This window comes from Microplitis mediator, chromosome 11 (genome assembly GCF_029852145.1).
Source record: "Microplitis mediator isolate UGA2020A chromosome 11, iyMicMedi2.1, whole genome shotgun sequence".
Lineage (NCBI taxonomy): Eukaryota > Metazoa > Arthropoda > Insecta > Hymenoptera > Braconidae > Microplitis > Microplitis mediator.
The window spans coordinates 19,955,607-19,979,842 of record NC_079979.1 but is presented as its reverse complement, the minus strand read 5'-3'; the positions used below and the strand labels follow the sequence as shown (position 1 = coordinate 19,979,842).

Genomic DNA, 24,236 nt, shown 5'->3' with positions numbered 1-24,236 from the left:
ACGGTACAAAGAAGGGAACACGAGGTCGACCAGTCTTTTTGCTTCCTTTACTTCGGATTTACTTATTTAGCGATTGCTATAAACTTTCATGATAAATTATATTGAACTTGACATTCAATGCTACAGTTTTTATCATTTAGTTATTTCGAATTACAATTATTTTTTTTTTATGATACTGAAGTTAGCCGATGTCTAATAATTTTTTGATTTTTTTTTAAGCAATAAATTATGAAAAAAAAAATATTCGGAAAATTTGCACCTGTAGTTTTTTTAATTTTCTACATGTGAATATTTTTAGTTATTGTTTTTTTGTAATTGATTTGTTGAAAAAAAATCCAAAAAATTTTAATTGTCTGCTAACTTCAGGATCATTATTTTTTTGTAGCCAATCATCTGATTTGTAGATTCAAATATTTTAGATAAATATTAAATGTCATGGGAATTAAAAAGTGGATTGATAATTTGGGAGGACCCGAAAACTCTAGGATTCCTTGGAGAACAATGGGAGGGTGGAGGGGGTGGAAAAAATTAAATAGTTAGTGCACGTGGCTAAAACTAAAAAAATTAAAAATCGCGGGAAATTTAAAAATTTGAAATTTATTTTAAAAAGTAAACCAGGTCATTGATTTTTCGGTCTTGTTAGATTTATATCTGAATATTTAAAAGTGGCATTACGGCTAAAATGATATTATCGGAAAGCAAAACGTTTTTTTTTATTCATTGAATAATTTTCAAGGATCTTACAACACGTTCGTAGTACACAACACGCCACTGTTATTTGCTCCAGCCTGTTATTTTATACCTATAAAAATTTATAATCAATTTTTTTTTCCTGCAAATTGTCGACTATTACATAACTTGCTATTTCACCATCCTCGTAATATTTGTACTGACTTGTGAATGTAATTATTTATTTACTGAAGCAAATTAAAGTAGATCCCAATATGCTTCGGGAGGTAAATATGCAATTCTAACCTGAGAATTTACTTGGTAGAAATTTTTTTTGGCATCGAACCACAGAATTATTGTTCAGAAAGTTCCAGTTTTATTTTTGTTCCGTCAAGTTTTAACTCTACCAAGTAATTTACTGATGAAATTTGAAATTAGATCCTTTTGCTCGGTATACAGAAAAATAAAACGAAGTTTTGGTTCAGACGAACTGAAAATTCACTTTTTAGTATTCATTCAAATTAATATTTTTTAACAAAGCGATTGGTATCTGATATGAAAAAAAATTAAAAAACGAGAGTTCATTTAACGATTGGAGTTTTTGTCTGAGAAAAACTTTTGAAAATCCACCTTGAGTAAAAAAGACTCAGATACTCATGATCTGCAAGAAATAATTTCATTTTTTCGACTTGTACTTCCACGATATTTTTTTATCATAAACATATTTATGTATTCAAATATCTTAATGTTATAACAGTAAATATGACATTTCAACCGGATTTCAGTTAAAGTCTCTTCGGTGACATCGTAAAATCTTCCGTTGAATATGAAAAAGTCAGAGGAAAATGATAGAACTACTCTTAAATTTAAATAACTCGTATTTAATTTTTTTTAAACGAACTTTACTATCAGGTTACTGAACTCACATTTATCACATTCATCATTTTAAACTAAATAAAAATTTTGTCTCATGATCAACATATTTTTCAACAGTAATTAAACTACCAAATTTTTTAATTTAATTTTTCGGCATTTTTACGCTCTACGATAACTTTTGCGGCCTTCCCAACTTCTCTTAGTTCAAATTGTCTTTTTTAATTGAAAATACTTTTTTTTAACCCCAGTATTTATTTCTATTTTTTTTCTGAGACGAATTGGAAATAAAGTAGGAATTGGCTTTTACTAAATTTTGAAATTAGAAAATTAGGACACAAGGACCTGGCAGAAAAATATATTTCAATATTTCACGTCATAGTAGTGCCGTAAGGCAGAGAAATTGTCTGACAATTGACCGGCAAAAGTGAATCAATGGTCATTTTTTGAATTTAATGGCCATTCCCGCGCTAACTTAATTTTGCCCATAAAATTATTTTATAAAAATTTGACCAAATAATTTTTGACGTCAATTGACGAGCAATTGTCAGCCAATTTCTCGTAATCTGACTAAACATATAAATGAGGGTAATTTCGCAGAGTAATTAAAATTAAAAAAAAATTGATTATTTATGAGGGTGATACCTTTTGCTCGTATGACGGATGATATAATTATCAAGGTTGGCACTTGGTTGTATCGTCCGTATGTTGAGTTAGCACGTTAGTTACGTTTAGACACCTTTCCTACTACACAGTTTGTAGGTCGTGTTAATTCATATTTGTTTCGCATCGCTAATTTAGTGAGTTCATGTTGCCGTAATGTTACCTCCACACTACTCATTTTACTTATATGTAACCCCTTTTTTCTTAACTTTTATATAAAAAAAAATTGTTAAATTTTTTCGCATATAACAATTATTAAAATACTGAAAGTTACGCCGGAAAAGGAAAAGTTTTAAATTAAACGAGATTAAAAAATTACATTGTGTATTAAAAATAAAATGAATGAATTATAAAGAGAGTTGAGTAAAACAGAGATAGAGAGAGGGGGAAAGAGCTAAAAGAATCACAAACGATGAAATGAACATTTTTATACACGAATGACTTTTTAAGAAGATTAAAAGTACGAGTACAAACTACTACAACTATGACTAACTATTTCTACCATAGCGAATTAGAAAACTCATCAGTAAAGTTTTAGACAACTTTGATAAATTTAACCGGTAATCTAATTATTACGATCTTCATCACGACTAAAACTTTTATATTGTTTGTGTTTATGTTTTTACTTTGAAATTTTTATTTATAAATTTATGTACTTTGTATACTAATATCGATAAATCTTTTCGTGATTGACTTTGCAAACTTAGAAATGAAAATTCTTTAGTCTCCGCTTGTGCATCTTCGTCGACTTGAAGTTCGAATCCAGGAGACGGACCGATATCTCTCTGAATAATTTAGATTCAGAGAAGTATATTCTTTTAGAAAATAAATAGTTTAATTTATTTAAGCTGTAAGATGGACAGCGGAGTGATCTAGGTCCATCAAGCTTTCAAACGTTTACCCCGAGTAAAAAAATTTATAGCCTAAATAATAATGAAATTTTTCTTTGGCCAAAAAATGACCGATAAGTCTAAAAAACTGAAAATTGGGTGACTCAATTTATCAGTCATTTATTAAAAGTAATAAAATTTCGGGGCGACCGTCTTTTTCTTCTCATGTAACAATTTCTTGCGACAAAATTTCTCAGCAATAATTTCTCAAGGCATATTTTCTTGAAGAATTTCAAGGCAAATAATATATAGCGAGAAATTTTTGTGACAGATCAATTTTTATTTGAGTAATTATTGCTGAGAAATTTTTGCATGAGAAATTATTCCGGATTTATAAAGGCAGGGAGCCGGGCTCGAACCCTCGTCCTTCAAGTCAACGAAAATGCACAAGCTAACGTATACCGAACCGGGTGAAAATATTTGGCCAAAAATACACCAAAAAGGCTAAATTTCGCCGAAATCGTAGAATTTTATTAGAGGAAGAAGCCGAAAGTTGACCGAAAACGCACCGAAATTAGGCTCCCTGTCTTTATAAATCCTTGTGCATTTTCGTTGACTTGAAGGACGTGGGTTCAAGCCCAGGAAGAGAAAGGGTACAAATTTTCGGGAAATTTTTCTGTGAAAAATTTTAAAGTTAAGAGAACAATCGATTCATTGATATACATATTAAAAAAAAAATTATTAGTATATATATACATAAATGAATATATATAGAATATTTAAAATCGTATACACCATGTTACAATGACTCATGTGTTTCGCAGATGTATAAAATCTTACGTCATTGATCCTTGGTTTATTCATACCGTGACACACTATCTGAACACGTAAGATTAAATATTTTTTAGTCATTAATAACTTGTTTTTTATTTATTCAAATTATTTTTACGCTTTATTTAAAAGTATATTCAATAATTTATTCAACATACTCAATGAATAATGAATCGCCTTTTTTGTTATTTGATACATTTCTATTGAAAAAAAAAAATAAAGAAATAAATGAAGACTTTAATTTGAACATTTATTGATCTACAAACTAACTAATTGTTTGTAAATATTTAGATTTAAAATAGATTACACATCACAAAGAGCGGTTTTGCTTATTTTATATCAAGATTACAATTTGTATTTAAATGTCCCGTTAAATGCGTGTGCGTTCGTGTTAAACGTGTGTGAGAATTATAGTAATATAACAATACTGACAAAACAGACATTACGAAAGACAGGTGTGTTTGTCGAGACTCGATTCGTGTATTTTATGTTGACAACTATCATAATGCCATTGAGTGGATAAAAAAACGTATGACAAATCGTACTTCGGCTGGTCACGTTTCCTTTATAAAAATATAAAACATGGATTTTACTTACAATATTTTGTCCCAATTAAATTTCATGCATGAATCCATGGATTTTAATTTTTTTATATCAATATTAAATTACGTTTTTCAAATTATTATTATTAAACTAAAGCAACTTTTTTAAATTTATATGTCGATGCAAAGGGATCGGCGCAAAAGAGAACCGGATACGTGGTCCAATGACGTGGGATAGAAATAAACTCTTTCTTTATTTTTTTATTTAACTTTTTTTCGACTTCCTCTTTATACACCCTCATATCAAATTCCCCTTTTACTGGTCCCTTATTCGATACTATATTCATTTCATTTGATCCTCGAAATAGAATTTCATCCGTTAAATAGATCTATTTATCGTCTTACATTATTATTATCATCATAATTATTATTATTATTGTCGTTTATTTTTTCTATACATAATCAATAACGTTATCATCGCTAATTGCTGATAATTTATTAATCTAAAATCTCGTGAATTTAAAATAAAGTCAACGTCTGTTTTCCCAGCGGTATAAAATTATATTTTAAATATACAAATATATGGTAGACTAAAAAAAAAATAATTCATTTGTACAAATACACACGGCAATCTTTTCAATGTTTACTTAACGTGCTATCGAGGCTTCCCTGAAGATTTTATTTATAAAAAAATCAATACTACATACAAAAGTTATTTTTATATATATGTACGGTAAATAGTATTTTTTATAAATAATAATCAGCGTAAATTATATTGATCGTGTTGATTGAATAGTAATTTTATTTGCTTTAAATGTTTGATTAAATGGAAGGGGGGGGAATGAATAACAACGCATTCATTTTATACTTTTTCATTTTTATTGGAAGAGTATCTATTTAGATAGCGAATGAAAGGTTTTAATAAATTTTTCAATAGTTATTAAATTTTATCAATTACTTTCTTTGTAAATTAAAAAAAATTAATTAATTAATTAATAATAATAATAATGATAATAATGATAGCGGAGTATCTATAACTGTATGACATATTTGAATGAAATAAAATCTAAAATACACATTAAAAAGAACATTTTAAATTTACAGACGTTAAACTTTATAATAACTTTAATCAAACTTTTCCCTATCTATACTTCTTGCGCAGGTTTAATAATTCTTATATTAAAAGATGTCAAACTCCATAATTTGACATGAAATTAATTAAAAAATTATTTATTATCTTACATCAATTACTAATTTTAAAAACAATATCCCGGTTACAAACAGAGGAATGGAGGGGGGCAAAACGGAGTAGTTAAGGAAATATTTAGTTTTTGAGGACTCAAATACATTAATTTTTTATGTACCTGAAGATCGAAACGTTTTTCGTGCAACGAAAATGAACTAAATTTATGTAATTCGATTGCTTAAGGGGTAGTTTCGGAAGTTTGAGGTGGCCTAAGATTTTCGACTGACAAACCAGCATCTATATGTGAAAAATTTCAGAAATCTAGTCATCCAGTAAAATTTTACTATCAATTGTTTTTTTTTTTTTCATTGCGCGAAAAACGTTCCGATCTTCACGATCCTGAAGTTAGCAGACAGTTACAAATTTTCGGACTATTTTTTCAATAAATTAATTACAAAAAAAAAAAAAACTAAAAATATACACATGTAGAAAAATTAATAAACTACAGGTGCAATTTTTCAAAATATTTTTTTTTTATAGTTAATCGTTTTTAAAAAAAATCAAAAACTGTCAAACGTCGGCTAACTTCAGTATTATTCCGATCTTCAGGTACATAATTTTTTTTTTTTGATATTCGAAGTGAAGAGAAAAAATTTTCAGTTGCCTTTTAAAAAAATTTTCAATTGTTGCACTTTTTATCATAAAACAAAAGTCATTAACATTTTTCGACATATTTTCGATTTTTGAAAAAATTTAACAAAAAAAATTCAAAATAATGCTCAATCATGCTTACAAAGATTTTGGAAAATTTGTAAAACAATCTTCTTTTATAAAATTTTGGGTGTACCCCATTTTGCCCCTTCCCCTATTTAGTTAATTAAATTCGCGAATTTTAATAATCAATTTTTTTCTGACAAGTGAACTTGAGATTTAAATTACGCGCCTTAAAAAAATTATTTCCAATAATAAAATAAATCTTAATTACCAAGGCCGAAATCTGATACATCAACACAAGGAATTTATGGTTAACCAAAGTATGGATATATTTATAAAATATATATATATAATCCATTTATATTAAAGTATGAATTGCAATGAAAATGAAGCGGACTAACAATAAATATCTAGTAATATAATAGCAGCACTAAATATGAACCGTATTGTATTATAAAGTTAATTAAAGATAGTGAATAGTGTGTTCAGCGGGTATGATAGTAAAGAAGGTTAGATGAATAATTGCAGTTACAGTACGGCGCAGGGCATAAAGTGTTATGATAAAATGAACGGCTAGAAAATATAACACGCTCGTAAGAAATCGCCAATTAATTGATTGCACTCGTTAAATCCTCATTAAACGGGAGTAAGAAAAGCTAAAGTGCTGCTTTCTTGGGGGTCGTAGGTCAATGTACCTCTCGGTAAACTAAATCCCATAATATATATACATATATACTGAAAATAATAAAAGGATTATAATTTATCTCGTTATAAAAATGAGTAAACTGAGAGCACTATACCGTGATTCATCAATGCTAACGACCACCCGCGGGTATAGTAAACACGTTTGTTTAAAAAAAGAAATTTAAATTAAAAAAAAAAAAATAATACGCCCACGTGTTTCCTCTCTGTAATTTAAACAAACGCAGTTTATAAAACGTAAACACGTTCTTTGTGTTTATATATTTTTTCACAATTGTTTGAATCCTGGCGTATTCATAAAAAAAACAACAAATGGTCTAACAAGTTTGTAAACGTGCGTTGAATTAAAATTAAAAATTAAATTTATAATTTATTACAAAATCTAATTAAAACTTTAATAGTAAACTGTAATGAAGTTGTTTAAGTTATATAAATGATATTTAAATTATTATTACTTTGCTGCTGTGAGAAGCACGTGGACTAAAATATATTCAATGTCCAGTGACCGGAAGCGAATTCATCGGCAATCCATTGCGAAATTTGTGGTCAGATTGTCCTGCGACCACAACTAGAACCACTCGCTGCTGTATATACGATAGATTACTCGAATTCAACTCTCCCGTTTTCACCATTTACAACTTTGTTGTTGTAGTTCTGCCCTGAGTATCCTCAGTACTCAGTATTGAATCCTTCCTCGTTAATCTTGACAACTAGTGTAAGTTGCCGGTTTTTCTTAAGAATCTATTCAACTTCTTCAGCTCTTTTGTCGTCTATTAGACATTAAATTTAAATTACTACTATTCAAATTTATTTAAGACTCAGTACTTGCCGGAAACAATAGTCAGGATGAATGGACGTGGAGTAGATTTACGGTTGATAAAAAAAACGTTAAAAATTAAATTATTAAACATTAGTCTCATTGGATATCGTGGGTTTCTTTCAATCTGCATCTCCATGGTTACAAACTGCAGGGTCGGAAAAGAGTCTGTTGTTGTACATCGCTTACAATTTAACTCCTCGTTGTCCTCATCCTCTTCATTCTTTACGTCCACGTCCTCCATGACTTTAATGTCCTCGTGGGCTGTCGTTACGACAGTAAAAGAAATTCAGACAGACTGTATTGAAAAATTAATTGAAAAGAAAGCCGTATAGATACAGCTGAGAGTAAAATAAAATTAACTTTAGTTAATTATGTCGCGTATTAAAATCTTGTATACAAGAAAATTAATTTAACTTTTTATTTTTTAAAAAATGTTAGTAATTATCACAATTCTTTGACGTGAATTGTCGTTCTTTCTTCAGCAAACGGAGTTTAAATTACAAAAACATTTTTTTTTTTGAGCAGGATGTTCAAGTGGTTAATAAGAAATATGTAAGTTTTGAATAGTAAATTTGAAATTTTTATTTAAAATTTAAAATGACAAAGCTGATCATCCTATGAATGGGGTAAAAAAGTAGAGAAAAAAAAGTATTTGAAATAATAAAGAAAAAAAATGTAAAGTAATACCGCTTCCTACGGCAAACTGTAACCTTAATTACCTGTCGAGCAAGAACCTGAGTAGACTACGGTGTTCAGTAGACACTAGTATAGATGTAGAGTATACATTTGTATGTATGTATGTATGTATATATATATAAAGTATAGGAGCCTCGGGAATATTTAGCTGCGGGAAGATACGTCTGTCACTGTTCACTTCCTTCATCTGACACATTCACGAAGAGCCGGCTTTATATTACTTGATACGTATGTGCATCAAGCTTACGTTGGTTATATTAGTAATACCCAAAGCTAGACGAATTAGTGTTGTAGCTGTAGCCCTTTGCGGATAAACATTTCTATAGCCAACATCCTTGTAACATGACTTGCTCAAACCTCTGTGTACAGTCTATACATATATACTCACATATATATGTACGTTTATAGTTTATATTATCCAACATTTCAATGTTATAATCTAAGTGAGAAGCTGATCCTTTGAAATATATTTTTAAAGTGATTAATCACTTGGACTCGGTATACACACAAGTTTAGCTTGATTATTATTATTATTCAATTTATTTTTTCATTCAAGGTAAAAAAAATTTTTAAAGATAAAATTTCATACATAAAAATTATTGTAACTGATTTTTAAATTTACATTCGGGTTCGGGTTCTAGTTTTTGGTAAAAAATTTAGAAAATATCGAAATTTGTCTCGCGCGAGCTCGCAAAAATTATGAGTGAATTTATCAGGCATCAGACAAATTTAAAATTATAAATAATTAAAAAAATAATATTTATAGAAAATGCACTTATTAATTTTAAAATTTTTTAAATGCGCATTTTTTAAAAATTTTATTTTATTAATTAGGGGAAGGGGGGGCAAAACGGGATAGGCCGGAAAAATGGGATACCCTCAAAATTTCGTCAAAATTTTTTTTTTCTCGAAAAACTTTCGAAAATGGTCAAAAATGACATCTAGTATCATTTTACAATCATTTTATAAAAAAATGTATAAATTTTATCGTACTACAAATTTATTTTCATGAAGTATCACAAATTAAGAAAGTTAATTCTTTAATTAACTCAAGAACAATAACAACAATAATACTAATAAAAACTCTAAAACTGTAACATTGGAAATCATCATAATTTTAACTGTTACATTGTAACTTTCATAATTTTGTAATATTTTATAACTTTAGTGCTATAATATCACATTATTAACAGTTATGATAATTTTCTAATATTCATTTTTGTGTGCACCATTTAAATATAGTGGAAACCTAAACATGCAAACATGCAAATAACCTTCTGAATAAGACAATTTATAGATAAATTGAGAAAAATATAGATAGCCCGAACTGGGAATCGAACCCAGACCAATTCGGTATCGCGCCGAGTGCTCTACCAGTTGAGCACATTCTTTAAAAATATGTTGAGAGTAAATTTTATTACTTACATCAATTTAGAAAGACATTATTACATCAATTTTATTCACTTGAAAAAAAAAAAAAAAAATTTACTTCTTTTTGGGGTATCCCATTTTGCCCGCAGAAAATAAAAATTTTTTTTCTGATGGCAGTCTAAAATTCGTTATATTTATTTCAAATAGAATCAAAATGAAGCCAATTTACGATATTTATGTCCCTAAAAACTAAATTTTTCGTTAAGTATCCCGTTTTGCCCCCCCTTCCCCTATTTACTATATTTATTAATAATTTTAAATTTGGCTGATGGTCTGCTACATTCACACCCATGCAAAAATTTTTCATTTCGGGATTATTTTTTTATTAATTGCAATTATTTTTGCTTAGTTCGAAATAATGAAATCGATTTTCTTTCATGATCTTTATATATTTATTTATTATTATTTTTAGTTTAATAAATTTGTATACGGTTGTCTGGTTCACTCTATTTGCAGTTGAGCTCGATTGGATTTTTATTTGCCGTGCAAAGCGGAAATTCTCACTACACCGCAGTACGTTTATCCTTTATATATATATAGATATAGATATATGTACATATGTGCAGGTATAGGTATAGTATGTATAGGTATGTATAAGAAATAAGGATTCAACTTTTACCGTATAGTATAAAGAAAGAAAAAGAGAGAAGGATAGTGTTTGTATGGCACGTTCGCCGTCAAGATAAATGGATTTTCGTGGCCACGCGCACTAAGAACAACCCATACGGTCCTTTCTATATCTACGTTTTGTACATGACGAGGTCTTGCATGAGAGCACAAATGCCAAGTTTTACCTATTGCATCGGTTTTACGTTAGTGATGAATATTTTATTCCCTAAATATATAAATTCCGCGACTTAAAATCTTTTTTATTCCGCGTTCAACTCTGACTTCGCTGAACATGCGCCCAAACTTATTACGTACTTTTAAATAGATTATCGGAAACTAGTTAGTATCTTTTTTTTTTATTATCAAAATTTTTTGTTTTCTTTTTTGTTTATTTTATAAGTGGGCTGGAACGGAAGAATTTAAATATTCATCGAGTGGCGTTACAGTGGACTAGAAAAATTGCATGATCCGTTGAAATTAGTAAGCCAACTTGTCTTTTTTTTCCGTGGTGGTTATCATAAAATTATTTTTTTATTTTTATTCTATACCAACACACACGCCATGTACTATACATGTATATGTATATATATCAGCTTTTTTATATAAATTAAATATTATTATTTTTTAAGCCCTGGCCAATGACCTCTTGACACATAAAATTTTTTATTCCTTCTACAATTTCATAAGATACGTTCAAACATACGTTTCATATAAGCATATATATATGTAGATATAGATATATAGACATAGAAAATATATAGTCAACTCGGATGTTAACAAGAAAGATGTTAGGGTGTGACCCATTTATCGTTAAATGTGTTCGCTAATGGGTTTAGATGGATCCGAATGACCCCTTGGTCCTTTTATTTGCAATTAAATCGTTAATTATCCGCAAAAAAATATGGCAAGAAAAAGGAAGTTTGATCCTTTACTTGGCGGCTTAAAATTTTATCAAACCGATTTATCAAAAATTTATCGGGCTCTTTTTACGAGGACTTTATGGTTGAATTTTTGAAAAAGGCGCCGGCTAAAATTAACGTAACAAAAAATTGACCGGTTGCGATGTACATTACAGGCCATGAATATGTGTACACGGGATATTTAAGTGGTAACACATAGTCAAGTGCTTTTAAAATATTCATAACGTGAGAGTAAGCGTTTGTAAGCTGCTAAGAAAGATTTATAAAATCCGTGTAAGCTTTAAATATAATAAAACTTATTTCCTGAAGGATTTTTTATGGTTTTAATGTCAGAAAAAAGTTTTATCTCAAATTTAATTTTTTTAATCGTTTTTTTTACGATAAATTTTTTTTAATGGTTTTCACTTTAAATTCTTAGCATTCAATTTTTTTTTCGAGTTTTATAATTTTTTTAAGAGCGGGGCAAGGCGGGCATCCCGAACATAAATTTTTTGCGGTGAATTTTTTACCTCGGGGATTTGTTTCGGTAAAAAATTTTGAGGACATGAAAATAAAACGATAAAACAAATTTTGCGCCCTCATCTATTAGATAGACGTTAAAAGTTGATCAATAAAAAAAGTCCAGTATCAAATGAATCAAATGTATTTTTTTTTTTTTTGTCAATTGCCATTGAAAAGTGTCACAAGTAGTTTGCGATAAAAAACGTATAAAGTTTACATTTTTTTTCTCCCGAATAAAAAACACGAAAAGTAGTAGGCAAGCTTTCCCATTAGCTACTGAATCCAATGGAAATGTTGTTGTCCACGGAATACCAATCGCACGAATTTCCCCTGAGATTTAACATTCTTGACTTACAATTTTTTCTCTCTCACTTTTTTCACTTTTTATTTGACTATCCGTACGCCCTACATAATACGATAACTTGTAACTCAGATAATTAAATTAAAAATCAATGTCACTTTATTAATTCAATTTTTTTTTAATTCCAACAAACTTTTAAGCTTCTTAAGCAAAAACTCGAGTGTATTTTTTCTTGGCTATTTAAATGACTTGTGCTTTAAGTTTTATATAAACGTCCAATTATTCCGTCAAATGTAAATTTAATAAAATGTCATGCTCCGAAAAAAGAAAAACGTCAATTTATCTTTTTTTAAGGACATTAAATTTTTATAAAGTCCATTGATCTTCTCTCCATTGTCTAGATTTTTTTTACTACCAATTATTTAAACTTTTTTCTTACTCTTAATTTATTTATTGTAATTTTCCACCCCAGCCGTCATTCAATGTGACCTAAATAATTTCATGTGAACTGTACATCGAATTGATTATACGAGCACTGAATTTTAATTTAATCCCTATTTAAAATTTATACCATATATTGATTAGTCATGTACTAAAAAATGGCTAAAACATTAAATATCAATTGTTATGGACACATATTTCCTACACGGAAATAATTTTTTGATAAAAATTACTCTGTAATTTCGAGTAATCCTGGGCCGTTGCAAAAAATTGGTATTTTTTGTTTTAAATTTAATATGTTTTTGTTTAAATATTGACGTTGCTTGACCATGTTTCACTCTACGACTGATTAATTTTTTAAAAGTCTTATATTTAATCGATTATTGTGAATATCTCATCTTAATCTATTAATTTTTACTCCCCAATATACCATTCTTTTAAACCCATTAACTTTTTGATGAAAAATTGCCTATAATTCGAATAAATTTTCTTATCTATGGAAGTAATTTTTACTCTAAACTGCAGAGTAATATTTCAGTAGTCTCCGTTAATCTTCGGTTAATATCGGCTTCAATTAAATGTCTTTTATTTTGCTCGCGACAACTTACATGTTACGCACACAAACGTAGACTTGGAAAAAAAGACGATCTCTGTATCTCTCTATAACTTAATATTTATTTTAAAATTGAAAAAAAATTTGTATCTTTTCTTTTTCAACACAATAAGAGTAATTTTTTTTTATTATTTTTCAAAATATTAATTTTAAGTCATATTCTAAAGCAATTAGATGATTTTTGGATTTTTTATGAAAATTTCAGCCTATTAATTGTAATTTTTATTGTAATTCAATATAAATTTTATAAATTGAATCATCAACTTTTTATCATAACCTACGAGTAAAAATTGAATTAGAGATAATTTATTTAGACAGCCGCTAGGTGTAATTTTTACTCGTAATTGTGAGTAAAAATTAATCTGATTGATTTTTACTCACTGAAAGAGTAAAATTTCGTAATTCAAAAGTAAAAAGTCGTAATGGCCCAAGATTACGAGATTTAGAGTAATTTTTATAATAAATAACATGGCAATATTCATACGAAAATTCTTTCCGTGTATTTTTCAATTGATTCAAAATAAAGTCCATAAAAATACAAAAATTTAATATATAAATTGAATTACAAAATAAAGTCGGCATGTGTATCAATAAAAAAGAATAACATATTGATAGACACTTTGCGATCATATTATCGTATAGTTACGTGAAAAAATTTTTATGGACCTCCGACGTACTTTCTGGCTTCTCCTCTTCTCGGGCTGTCAAACTCGCTTTCTATCTTTTTCACGACTACGGTTTATATTCCAGCTGCGTCTTCACCATCGTTTCCCATCGTAGCTTTGCATCCATCGGGACTTGAATGAAAAATTTACGTTTGTGTTCTGTCTGTCCCACCTCACTCTGTCTCCTTTTTTACTTCCCGTTAATGCACTTTACTGCTGTGCATTCAACCAAAAAGTAACAAACTTTACTTTTTTTTATTTACTATTTCGAATGCGAATTATTTATCTGCTTCATAACTAAACAACTATCAGATACTTCAAATATTTAGTTACCGAATTTCGCTCAAAGGTTTACATTTTTCACGTCTCAGGCGCAGAACTGCTGACTTTAGTAACGCATCAAATTTTTCGGTTTATTTATTCTCGATAAATTGATCCTACAACTTTTACAACAGACCCAAGTGAAATAAAATGCGGACCATCTTGAAGAGAATTTAATTCTTAACAAATCTGACGTCATCTCAAATCAATTCTTCAAATATTTCTATTAGAAAATCTCAATTTTCATAAAATTTAAGTGACGTTCGTTAGCAGAAAAATTCAATTAGGCCCAAATTTTCTTCATCAGCTTTCAATTTCTTCGAAAAAAAAATATCTATCAAAAATCCTCTTTGCATAATTATATAATAAATAAACCAGCCCTAAACCGACGGTCTGAAAAAATTTTTTCCATGTAAAAAAAATAAAATAAAAGTTTATAAGGTAAAATAATTTATAGTAAAAAAAAAGGTTAATATCAGGTACTTGATTGTGTGTTGTCACTTTATAAAAGGATTTACACGCGGAACAAGTTTAAGAGTACATTAAGAAATAGTTTTAACCAGGATAGAGAACAAAGCGTAAGCTAAAGAAATTCGTGCGGTCCAGTGAAGTGAAACGAACGTTATAGCGTAAGATATAAATATAAATATAAATATATATCTGCTTCATGGCAGTCCGACTATACACGCCAGTGGCTCATTCATTCATTCAATTTCACCCAAGAGTACAGGCTCTGCTATTTTAATTCCCTTTATAACGGTGTTAATTTCCGGTAACTCTGTGTAACAAGTACTGTAATGTACTCATTTTTATTTTTTTCAATTATTTTTAATTAATATTCCATATATCAATTTAACAATTTTTTGTGCAAAAATGGGACGCGTAGATTTTTAATTGACGTAATGAGATTATTATAAATACTCGGTATCTTTATTATTTTATTCAAACCCATTGTCAGCGGGCATAACTTTTTTATTTTTTTCTACCACTGTGACAAAAAGTATAAGGGAGTTTCTGCATGAGGATACAGTCCAAGGTGTTATCATATTGTGGATGAAAGTGTAGTACATATGAACCACACAGGTCTCTTGTCGTACAGAGCCCCGCATAGGATCTCGCTCTGAAATCTACCCAGCCGAGTAATGTGCGGTCGACGGGTTTCCCCTTTTCGTACAACATATAACAGTCACTTGTGATACGGCTCTCATGTTATATTGTACGTAGCGTACAGTGTAGAGCGAGCATGTATGGAAAATGGCTACGAATGTACTCTGTATCCTCTTACATTCTGTTTCATTTTTTATCATTAAAAAAGAAAAGAGATTAAAAAAATAACCGCCGAAAATAAATCAAACTTTTAAAAAACCGCAGAGAATTATTAATTAAAAATTCTGTCTTTAGTTTAGTGAAATTCGTAGTCTACTTTAATACTTTTTTTTAAAGTTTTAAAGCTAGATCAAAGTTATACAAAAGCATCTATAATGTGCTTGTAAAACGCTTCGGAATATGTAATTTAAACCAGTAAGGTAGTTCATCTGAAATTTAATCCCGCACGATGCTAATGAGTCTTAGTGCTGTACTAAAAGATTTTTTTTAAGTTTAGAATGGAAATTTTTTTTTTTTAACAACTTTAACCTTTTTGCAAGTTATTATATTAAATTATTTATTTTTCGAAAGTTTTAATTAGTATTTCTTTGTGTAATTAATTTATTTTATTTGCATGGTCTTGTATAATTTTTAAAATATCTACATATTTATTAAGTAATATAATGTATAAACAGAAGGAAAGTTCGTCAAGCATTGGTTGTGTTAGATTAAACAGTGAGTTCAAAGGTAGAAGTTACCGAGTTTACTTCATACTGTTACAAGGCGTAATCACGACATGTTGGAAAATTTGCAAACCCAATAACATTGACGTTGTTGATGATCGTCGATTTGTTTACATTTCTAAGGGACTATATATACATATACATATATATATATTTCGTCTACTCAAAGCTCTTAGATAAAATATCGTCAATTTATACGTAACTGTATATTTTGAACTCTATTCTAATTATTAGCTTTTCATTAGAAATTTTTTTAAACGGCCATTGAAAAATTATAAAATATTTTTAGAAAGTAGGGCAGAGGTACCATTGGCGGCCACTGCTCCATTTTTGGACATTTAATCCTTTATTTTAATTAATGAAGAATTAAAAAATTTATTATATTATTGGGTCTTTTACGAATTATTTTATTTCAATTTTTCAATCGTCCAAAACTGGCCCTAACGTGGCCAAAATTGGTACCTTATCCTATTTAAATTTAATGGGTTCTATTAAATTCTTTTTTTAATTTTGTCACTTGAAACGCTCATTCAATATTAAATTTAAAATTAAAACAATCGATTCGAATTTATAAATTATCTAGTTATCAGTCACCATGGTCGAGAGGTAAGTGGGCTTACGCTCGAACTTGGTAACTGACCAAGCGTGGGTTCGAATCCCAGTGAGCCGAAAAAATCCTTTCTCTGAGATTCGGCGCCCCGTGACTTTATAAAGCTCCATAGTTCCAACGTTACTGACTTTAAATAAATAAATAAAAAAAAATTTATCTAGAGTTTAAATTTTGATTAAAAAAAAATTTCAAGTTTAATGATCTGTACAAATTGTTACTGATATTAGTTTTCAGTATCATTAGTTTAAATAATACTATATAATTTACAAAAACACTTAGCTCATAAAAATAACTATATACATGTGCGCTTATGTGTTTTTATGAAATAAAAGCTACCGTAAGTTGATTCAATTACAGACCTTACGATGAGAAATGTGAAAGATTAAGTGGTCCAATTTCTCTGCCGTTACGGTACATTCAATTTTATTTCAAGAAAGTGTTCATTATTTTTTTTTGTCGCCATTAAAGTGTTTCAATATAAATAAACAATTTGTAAAAGTGAAAAAAAATTTTCACTCCAGTTGTGTTGATGGAATAAAGATGTAGGTCTTTCAGAATGACCTAGGTCTATAGAGCATATCTTGATACAGATGGGACAGGATAAGTAAGCAATAGAAGTGTGTAAAACAGCCGGGAAAAACCTGCGTAGGTATTATACTGTTCGGCTAATCTGAGAAGTAAAATCCGTGTGATCGGTTCCTCGTCTCTATTTACTAAGCTAGACAGGTATAAGAACAGTCGTGTCTACGGAGCTTATTGTTAGGTGTAGCACGGAGGTCTCAATGGTAAGAGTACGGAGTATAAACTGTACAGAGCATATAGAGCTCTTTAGAAAACTCGTAGCAAGCTGCTGGTTCTATACCCTTCGGTCCATATGTATACTGCCGTCTCGTTCTATTATTCTCTCATGTCGCAGCTGGTTCACGGTGTGTACCTACTTTCCTTTAGCTATGTGTGCCGTGGCGCTTGCATTACATACGGCTGCACATATTGTGCACGCCAGCTCCACTGCTGAAATCTAAGATAATTCTACAATTGTTACTATTTTTTAGAAATTTACATTCAATATTTACTACATTTTTAAATTCAAAATTTACACTTTTGAAATTTTGAATTTGCCGCTCATTTTCATATCAGTAATTTTCGTTTAAAAAATTAAATTAATTGTTTTTTATATTAATGACACTTGTAATATTTGGATAAAAAAAATTTATATGGTCTTTTGTGCTCTTGCGCTGCAATACCGCAAAATAATAAAATTAAAATCAAAATTATAAAAAAAAAAGTTAAAAATTAAAATGTAAATTTTTTTCTTTCATTACAACGTCCAGACAACTCGTCATTTATTATTTCATGCACCACACTTGATTCTTTTATAGACTAAAGCTCTTTTTACGAGTACGTTTACACTGCTCTCTGAGATAAAAACAGAGCTTTTATTTGTTTTAATTTAAACAGGGAACAAAAAAATATTTATTAAAATTTAAAAAAAATAAAAAATATAAATTTCCAGCAATAGATTTCATTGTGAGTTTGTTATTAAATTTACAAAATGTAAGTAACGTCATGAACGCCTTGTATTTTCCCCAGTTTAAATAAAGAAAGGGAACGGGTGGAAGTGGGAGTCTGTTACGTTACGTTACATCTATGTGTATTTGCGTGCACAAAGTATAAAGTTTCCCTGCCGCCACCGTCGACACGAATGAATTTACTGGCACGAAGCAAATAAACATTCATGATTGTTTATGGGACCCTGGACCCACCTTCTAGCTGCTGCTATATTTATATATATATTCCTAGGTAAATAAGTATAGACCCTCTGTGCAAAATATAAGCCATTGTTTATCGAGTGAGTTTATGGGCTTCCTAAATTTTATTTGTTCTGCTTTTTCTGTCTTAAAAAACAAAATTATTGCTTTGTTTTCCTTCATCCATTTATTTTAATTCATAACTAGAAAAAAAAAAATTATTTATTCACCGCTTAAAAGTTATTAACAAAAAATGAAAATTACGGCTAAAGTAATAAAGATATGACTAAAATGTATATGAACAATTTTATAGCTAATTAAATTCTCTACAAGAAACGTCTCTAGACATTTTTTCCTAGATCCAATTATTTCGACGCAATTTAAACTTAAAGCAAAAAAATTAAATTAAAACATTTCATTTATAAATCAATTGACTTCTTATTTTATTTTTTCTATAACTTTTAAACTATCAAAGTTACGCTAATAAACCTTGAGACCTTTTTTGTAGCAAATTAAATTCCCTACAATTTTTGGTTGAAACATTTTTTCGAGAAATCAATCGTTCCGCGGGAAATTTGATTATAAAATAAATCCTCTTATTAGTAATTTTCGAACTTAAAATTTCATAATAAATTTTTGATATTTAAAATATGTAGATTGAATTAAAAAATGTACCGTTATTAAATTCACAATGACAATTGAACGAGTATTTAAATAAAGTACCATATGAATTGATGTGCTAACGGAAGAGCTTTAAATGCTCCCAATAACTGCCATTTAATAATTATCATTCAGAATTTGTCGTACATATATGCATATGTGTACAAATATATGTACAATGTATATATATGTATGCATGTACACGCTTATTTACGTGTTTAATAATTTGTAATTTGTATAGCGAGCATTAAACAAGAGCTATTTATTTAACTTTATTACAATTGCAATCGTTTTAAAGCTGCACACTATATTTACAATTATTAAATGCAATCTTTGTTTACATCGTCATTCATTATTGATATTTGTTTTCATTATTACTCGTTATTAATTAAATATCAAACTGTCATTTTAATTATTATCCAGTTATTTAGAAACAATATTTAAAATATTTCAAATCCTTCCACAGAAAAAAAGGATTTTTTGGCGCGAAAAATTATTGCGCCGCGGAATTTTTTCAGTCAAAAGAAAATTTTTGTCTTCAATTCACAATGCAAAATATTTCTTGCGACAAAAAATCCTTTTATTTCTGTGTACTGATTTTTATTTTTATTTTTTATTTTTAATTTAAACTTTTTATCTCAAAGTTGAAAGATCTGTTTAAGTTACCATTGAATTGATAAACTATACAGCAGCTTTAAAATTCAAACTACTCTGACTATGAACTAGAGGGTTTAAAAGCCGCCCCTGTTGGCCGCTACTCCCCCTCCCCCCTCACCCAATCTCGTCTTAAGGGAATTTTCTCTATATCTAGCTCTTACTCAAGTTTCTTTACAAGTTAAAGAGCTGACAAGCGTGATGTTGAGGGCGGTCATTCTCTCCAAGGATTCACAAACGGTACGGAAACTTGAGAATGCTGGAAATTAAAGTTTTCGGGTCAATAAATTTATCCGATGAACAAAAGAATTCGACGGTTTTACCTCATTTTTTTTTATTACAAATCTTTATTATTTAAAATGTCATTCAGATTTACGTACGCGCGCTACTTAACATCCGGTGATGTTACTTGAGATTTTTTTTAAAAATAACTTTTGCTATTTTGATAAAATCAATGGTCGTTATTTTAGTTGTACGAATAATGAGGAATTGAATTTATATCTGAATTTGAGAGTTGACGTAATGTCTTCTATAAATAATATATCTAGAACTATCGGTGTAAATTATTTGAATAAAACAACTACATTAAGAATTTTAAATATAAATCAAGATGAAAGATCTTGAATTTGAATTATTTATTTTCATCAATACTCAACGACACAGAGTAGAGTAGAGAAAAGTGTACGTGTTTAATATTAGAACCGACTGTTCTGTTCGTTTTATGCAGCTTCCTTTCTCAGTATGTAGTATTTTTAACCATGTACGTACGTGGACTCTTATAATGCTTTATATTTTATTAACTCTACCTTAACTTTTTTTGACATCACCTTGCAATATTTTATTTCATTATTTTAATAAAAAATTATCATAAGCTTTTTAAAAATTCTTGTGAATAAATCCATTTATGAACTAATTTAGAAAACAGTTAATAATTGAAGCCATTCAGAGCTTAAATTTTTCTGTCAAAAATAGTCTGGATAAATATTTCAGTGGCGAATATTAAATTTATTCATTCAAATGACAATAATAACTAGTATTTTATTTTTTATTTTGTATTTCGTGCGGAGTCAATGCGGATCGGGCGCAGGTGTGGAATAAAATTAACTCCGAACATAATTACGTTGACAAAAATTTTTTTTCTCGAGTTCCGTATCTCTGAGATACGGAACGTTTCGGAACATGGACACCTTGTGACTGTTGTCATCGAAGATAGTCCATAACTACATTTATTTAGGAATAAGTGTCAATGATATGAGTATTCATTTTTTTTGATCCTCAAAACATCCAACAGACGCTTTGATTTTGATCAGGATCGTCGTCTAAGAAATTCCGTCGAAAATCTAGACCCGTCCGAGTCGAAATATTAGACGTAGATTGAACGTTCTTAACGTTTTAAACGTCAATTGAACGTTTTTAACGTTTTGAAAGTACATTGAACGTTTTCAACGTTTTTAACGAACATTGAACGTTTTGAACGTAAATTGAACGTTTTTAACGTTTTGAACGTAGATTGGAGTATCATAAATTGAAAACATATTTATCATAAAACTAAAACTCATTTATACTTCCAATAAGAAAACATAAGCATACACCAAAAAATTTTTTTCAGTTTCATACTTTTATCTTTAACACTATATATGTATGTCTGTTCATATGTTATGATATCAAGGTGATGAAAATTGTGATTACAAATATTGAAATAAATTAATTGATGTTATCATTAAACTAAAATCATAACTCATGAAATTATCAATTTTTTATGAACCAAAATGCAAAAAAATCGTTCAAATTACTTTCAAAACGTTAAAAACGTTCAATTTACGTTTAAAACGTTGAGAACGTTCAAATTACGTTTAAAACGTTAAGAACGTTCAACTTACGTCTAATATTTCGACTCGGGCAGGGATCGGTACTGAGGAAAAGAGATTTTTCGTGTGACAGCTGAAATTTGAAATGCGTAAAAATTTCCGGTCCGATCGTAAAAACTTGTGTTTGAGTTTCACCATAAGTTTATTTCCATTATTCAACTTGAACAGTATTTTAAAATAAAATAAAAATTTATGTAAACCGTTTTTCAACGTGTGATTTGCGTTAATTTTCACCCATAATTTACTGTGTTTGTCACTCAGCAAGTATGAGCTTTCGAGACGGATTATTCTCGTGGGAACAATCGGGCGAAATTTAAAAGACTGAAATCAATGGACGTCGTAAGCTTTTTTCTTTTGACACAATATGTAAAATATATGTATGCACATGTGTGCTGGTGTGTGCCGTCAGTAATCTCACTTGAAGGGAGCTTAGTTCCATTCAGTCTTTCTGCTAAATTCCTTTCGACATCGTTACTCCGGTCTCCTTCATGCCAACATCACCAACCACTATATCCTTCAAATTCTCTGTCTATGTGTCTGTGCATCTGTATATATATATGTTCAAGGGTGATATAATGTATGGTATATAGTAAAACTGTCGTCTAAATACCAGGGCGAAAGTAAAGTCGCCAAAGGGGTTCACCCAAGAGGCGTTTTAAGTGTACATACTCTACACAAAATGCTGTTACACCGTAGTCTCGTTTACACTTCCTCAAAGTTACATTTTACTGGTTTTCTATGTTGATGTTGATATGGGTGGGTTTTTAGTGTGTGCATATGTGCGAGTATCTGTGAGTGTGGAAAAGCTGCTGTTAAAGCAAAATGTCGTGTGAAATATAATCAAAAGTTCATTATGAATGTTATTGCGGTAGAGGTGCCGGTAATGGCAGTAGAAGTAGTAGAACTGTGGATTATCTGCTGACTCTTCATTTATATTTCCGGTACCACGGTTTTGCATGCCTATTTGGATATATTTAATAATTCATTGTTTTATCAATTATGCTAAACCAACACTATTAATTTTGTTTGTAGGCATTTAATATTCATTATACGTAATCTATAGTTTTTATTTTTATTTATACATATTAGGGTGTTTCAGAAAAAACAAATTTTTTTTTGGTATTCAAAAATTGAAAGTATACCTGAAAATAAAAATTTTGCTGCCAATCCGAGCTCTTAATAATAATTTTAAGGTTTGCCTCAATCCATTTTTCTATTTTCCATTTAAATAACATGGGAAAAAATTTTTTTTTTTTTAGAATTTTCTAGCTTACAGACTACTGAACGAATTTTTATGCGCAATGAAACTTTGTGTAGGGAATTGAACGCTCTACAAAAAAAGTCTCTTATCATTTTTCGATAAATCCCACGGTTCAAAAGTTATTTAAGCTTCAAGTCAAATTTATAGTAAATTTTGAGATCTTCTCACTTTCTGGCGAAACTATCAGTCTTATTACAAAATGTCATAGCTACTTTTTTGTAGGTAATTTTATTCCTTACAAATTATTACGAATAAAATTTTTCGAAATTCCGCATTGTTTTCAATTTATTTTCGTTTCAATGTCAAGCTCTTAAAATTGATCAGAAATCTATTTTTTTAAGAGCTTGACATTGAAATGGAAATAACTTGAAAACAACGCAGAATTTCGAAAGACTTTATTAGTAATAATTTGTAAGGAATAAAATTACCTACAAAAAAATTTCTGTGATATTTTTTCATAAGACTGATAGTTTCGCCGGGAAAGTAAAAAAATTTCAAAATTTACTATAAATTTGACTTGAAGCTTCAATAACTTTTGAACCGTGGGATTTATCGAAAAATGATAAGAGACTTTTTTTGTAGAGCGTTCAATTTCCTACAGAAAAATTTGTTGTGCATAAAAATCCGTTGATTGGCTTATGAGCTGGAAAATACTGAAAATCAAAAATTTTATTTCCCGTGTTATTTAAATGGAAAATAGAAAAATGGATTGAGGCAAACCTTAAAATCATTATTAAGAGCTCGGAATGGTACCAAAATTTTATTTTTAGTTATACTTTCAATTTTTGGATACCATAAAAAAAAAAAAAAATTGTTTTTTTTTTTTTTTTTGAAACACCCTAATATATATATATGTATTTATTACTTTTTTTCTTTGATCTTGTTTCATTCGCCAAGACTATTTCGAGTGGTTATTTTTTTTCCCAATGAAATTTGACCTGGACTGTTTTTCTTCATTTTTTTATGACTCTCAACTTTGAGTATATTTAGAAATATCTTACATACTTGAGAATTTTTGAGTACTTTACGGTCGTGAAAAATAAATTACAAGTTTTATGAGGGAAAAAAAAATTTTGTTCTATACCATATGACTTTTGTCTAAAAATGATTGGGGTTTATAAGGATGTTGAGGGAGAAATAAACAACTTTTGTGTGAATTGAATTGAAGGCTTTCATGGTCGTGACTGAATTGAAAATAAATATAATAAACTCGGTCTTAAAATATAAGTCTCCTATATATGTATGCATGTTTCTGGTTGTGGTTTGTATTATTTTAGC

At 29.2% G+C, this 24,236-nt stretch overlaps 1 protein-coding gene across 1 annotated transcript in view; it reads left to right on the top strand.

Moving 5' to 3' along the window:
* The window catches only part of LOC130676839 (uncharacterized), a 138,666-nt gene that overhangs the window by 1,143 nt on the left and 113,287 nt on the right, over window positions 1-24,236 (top strand). The window lies entirely within an intron of this gene.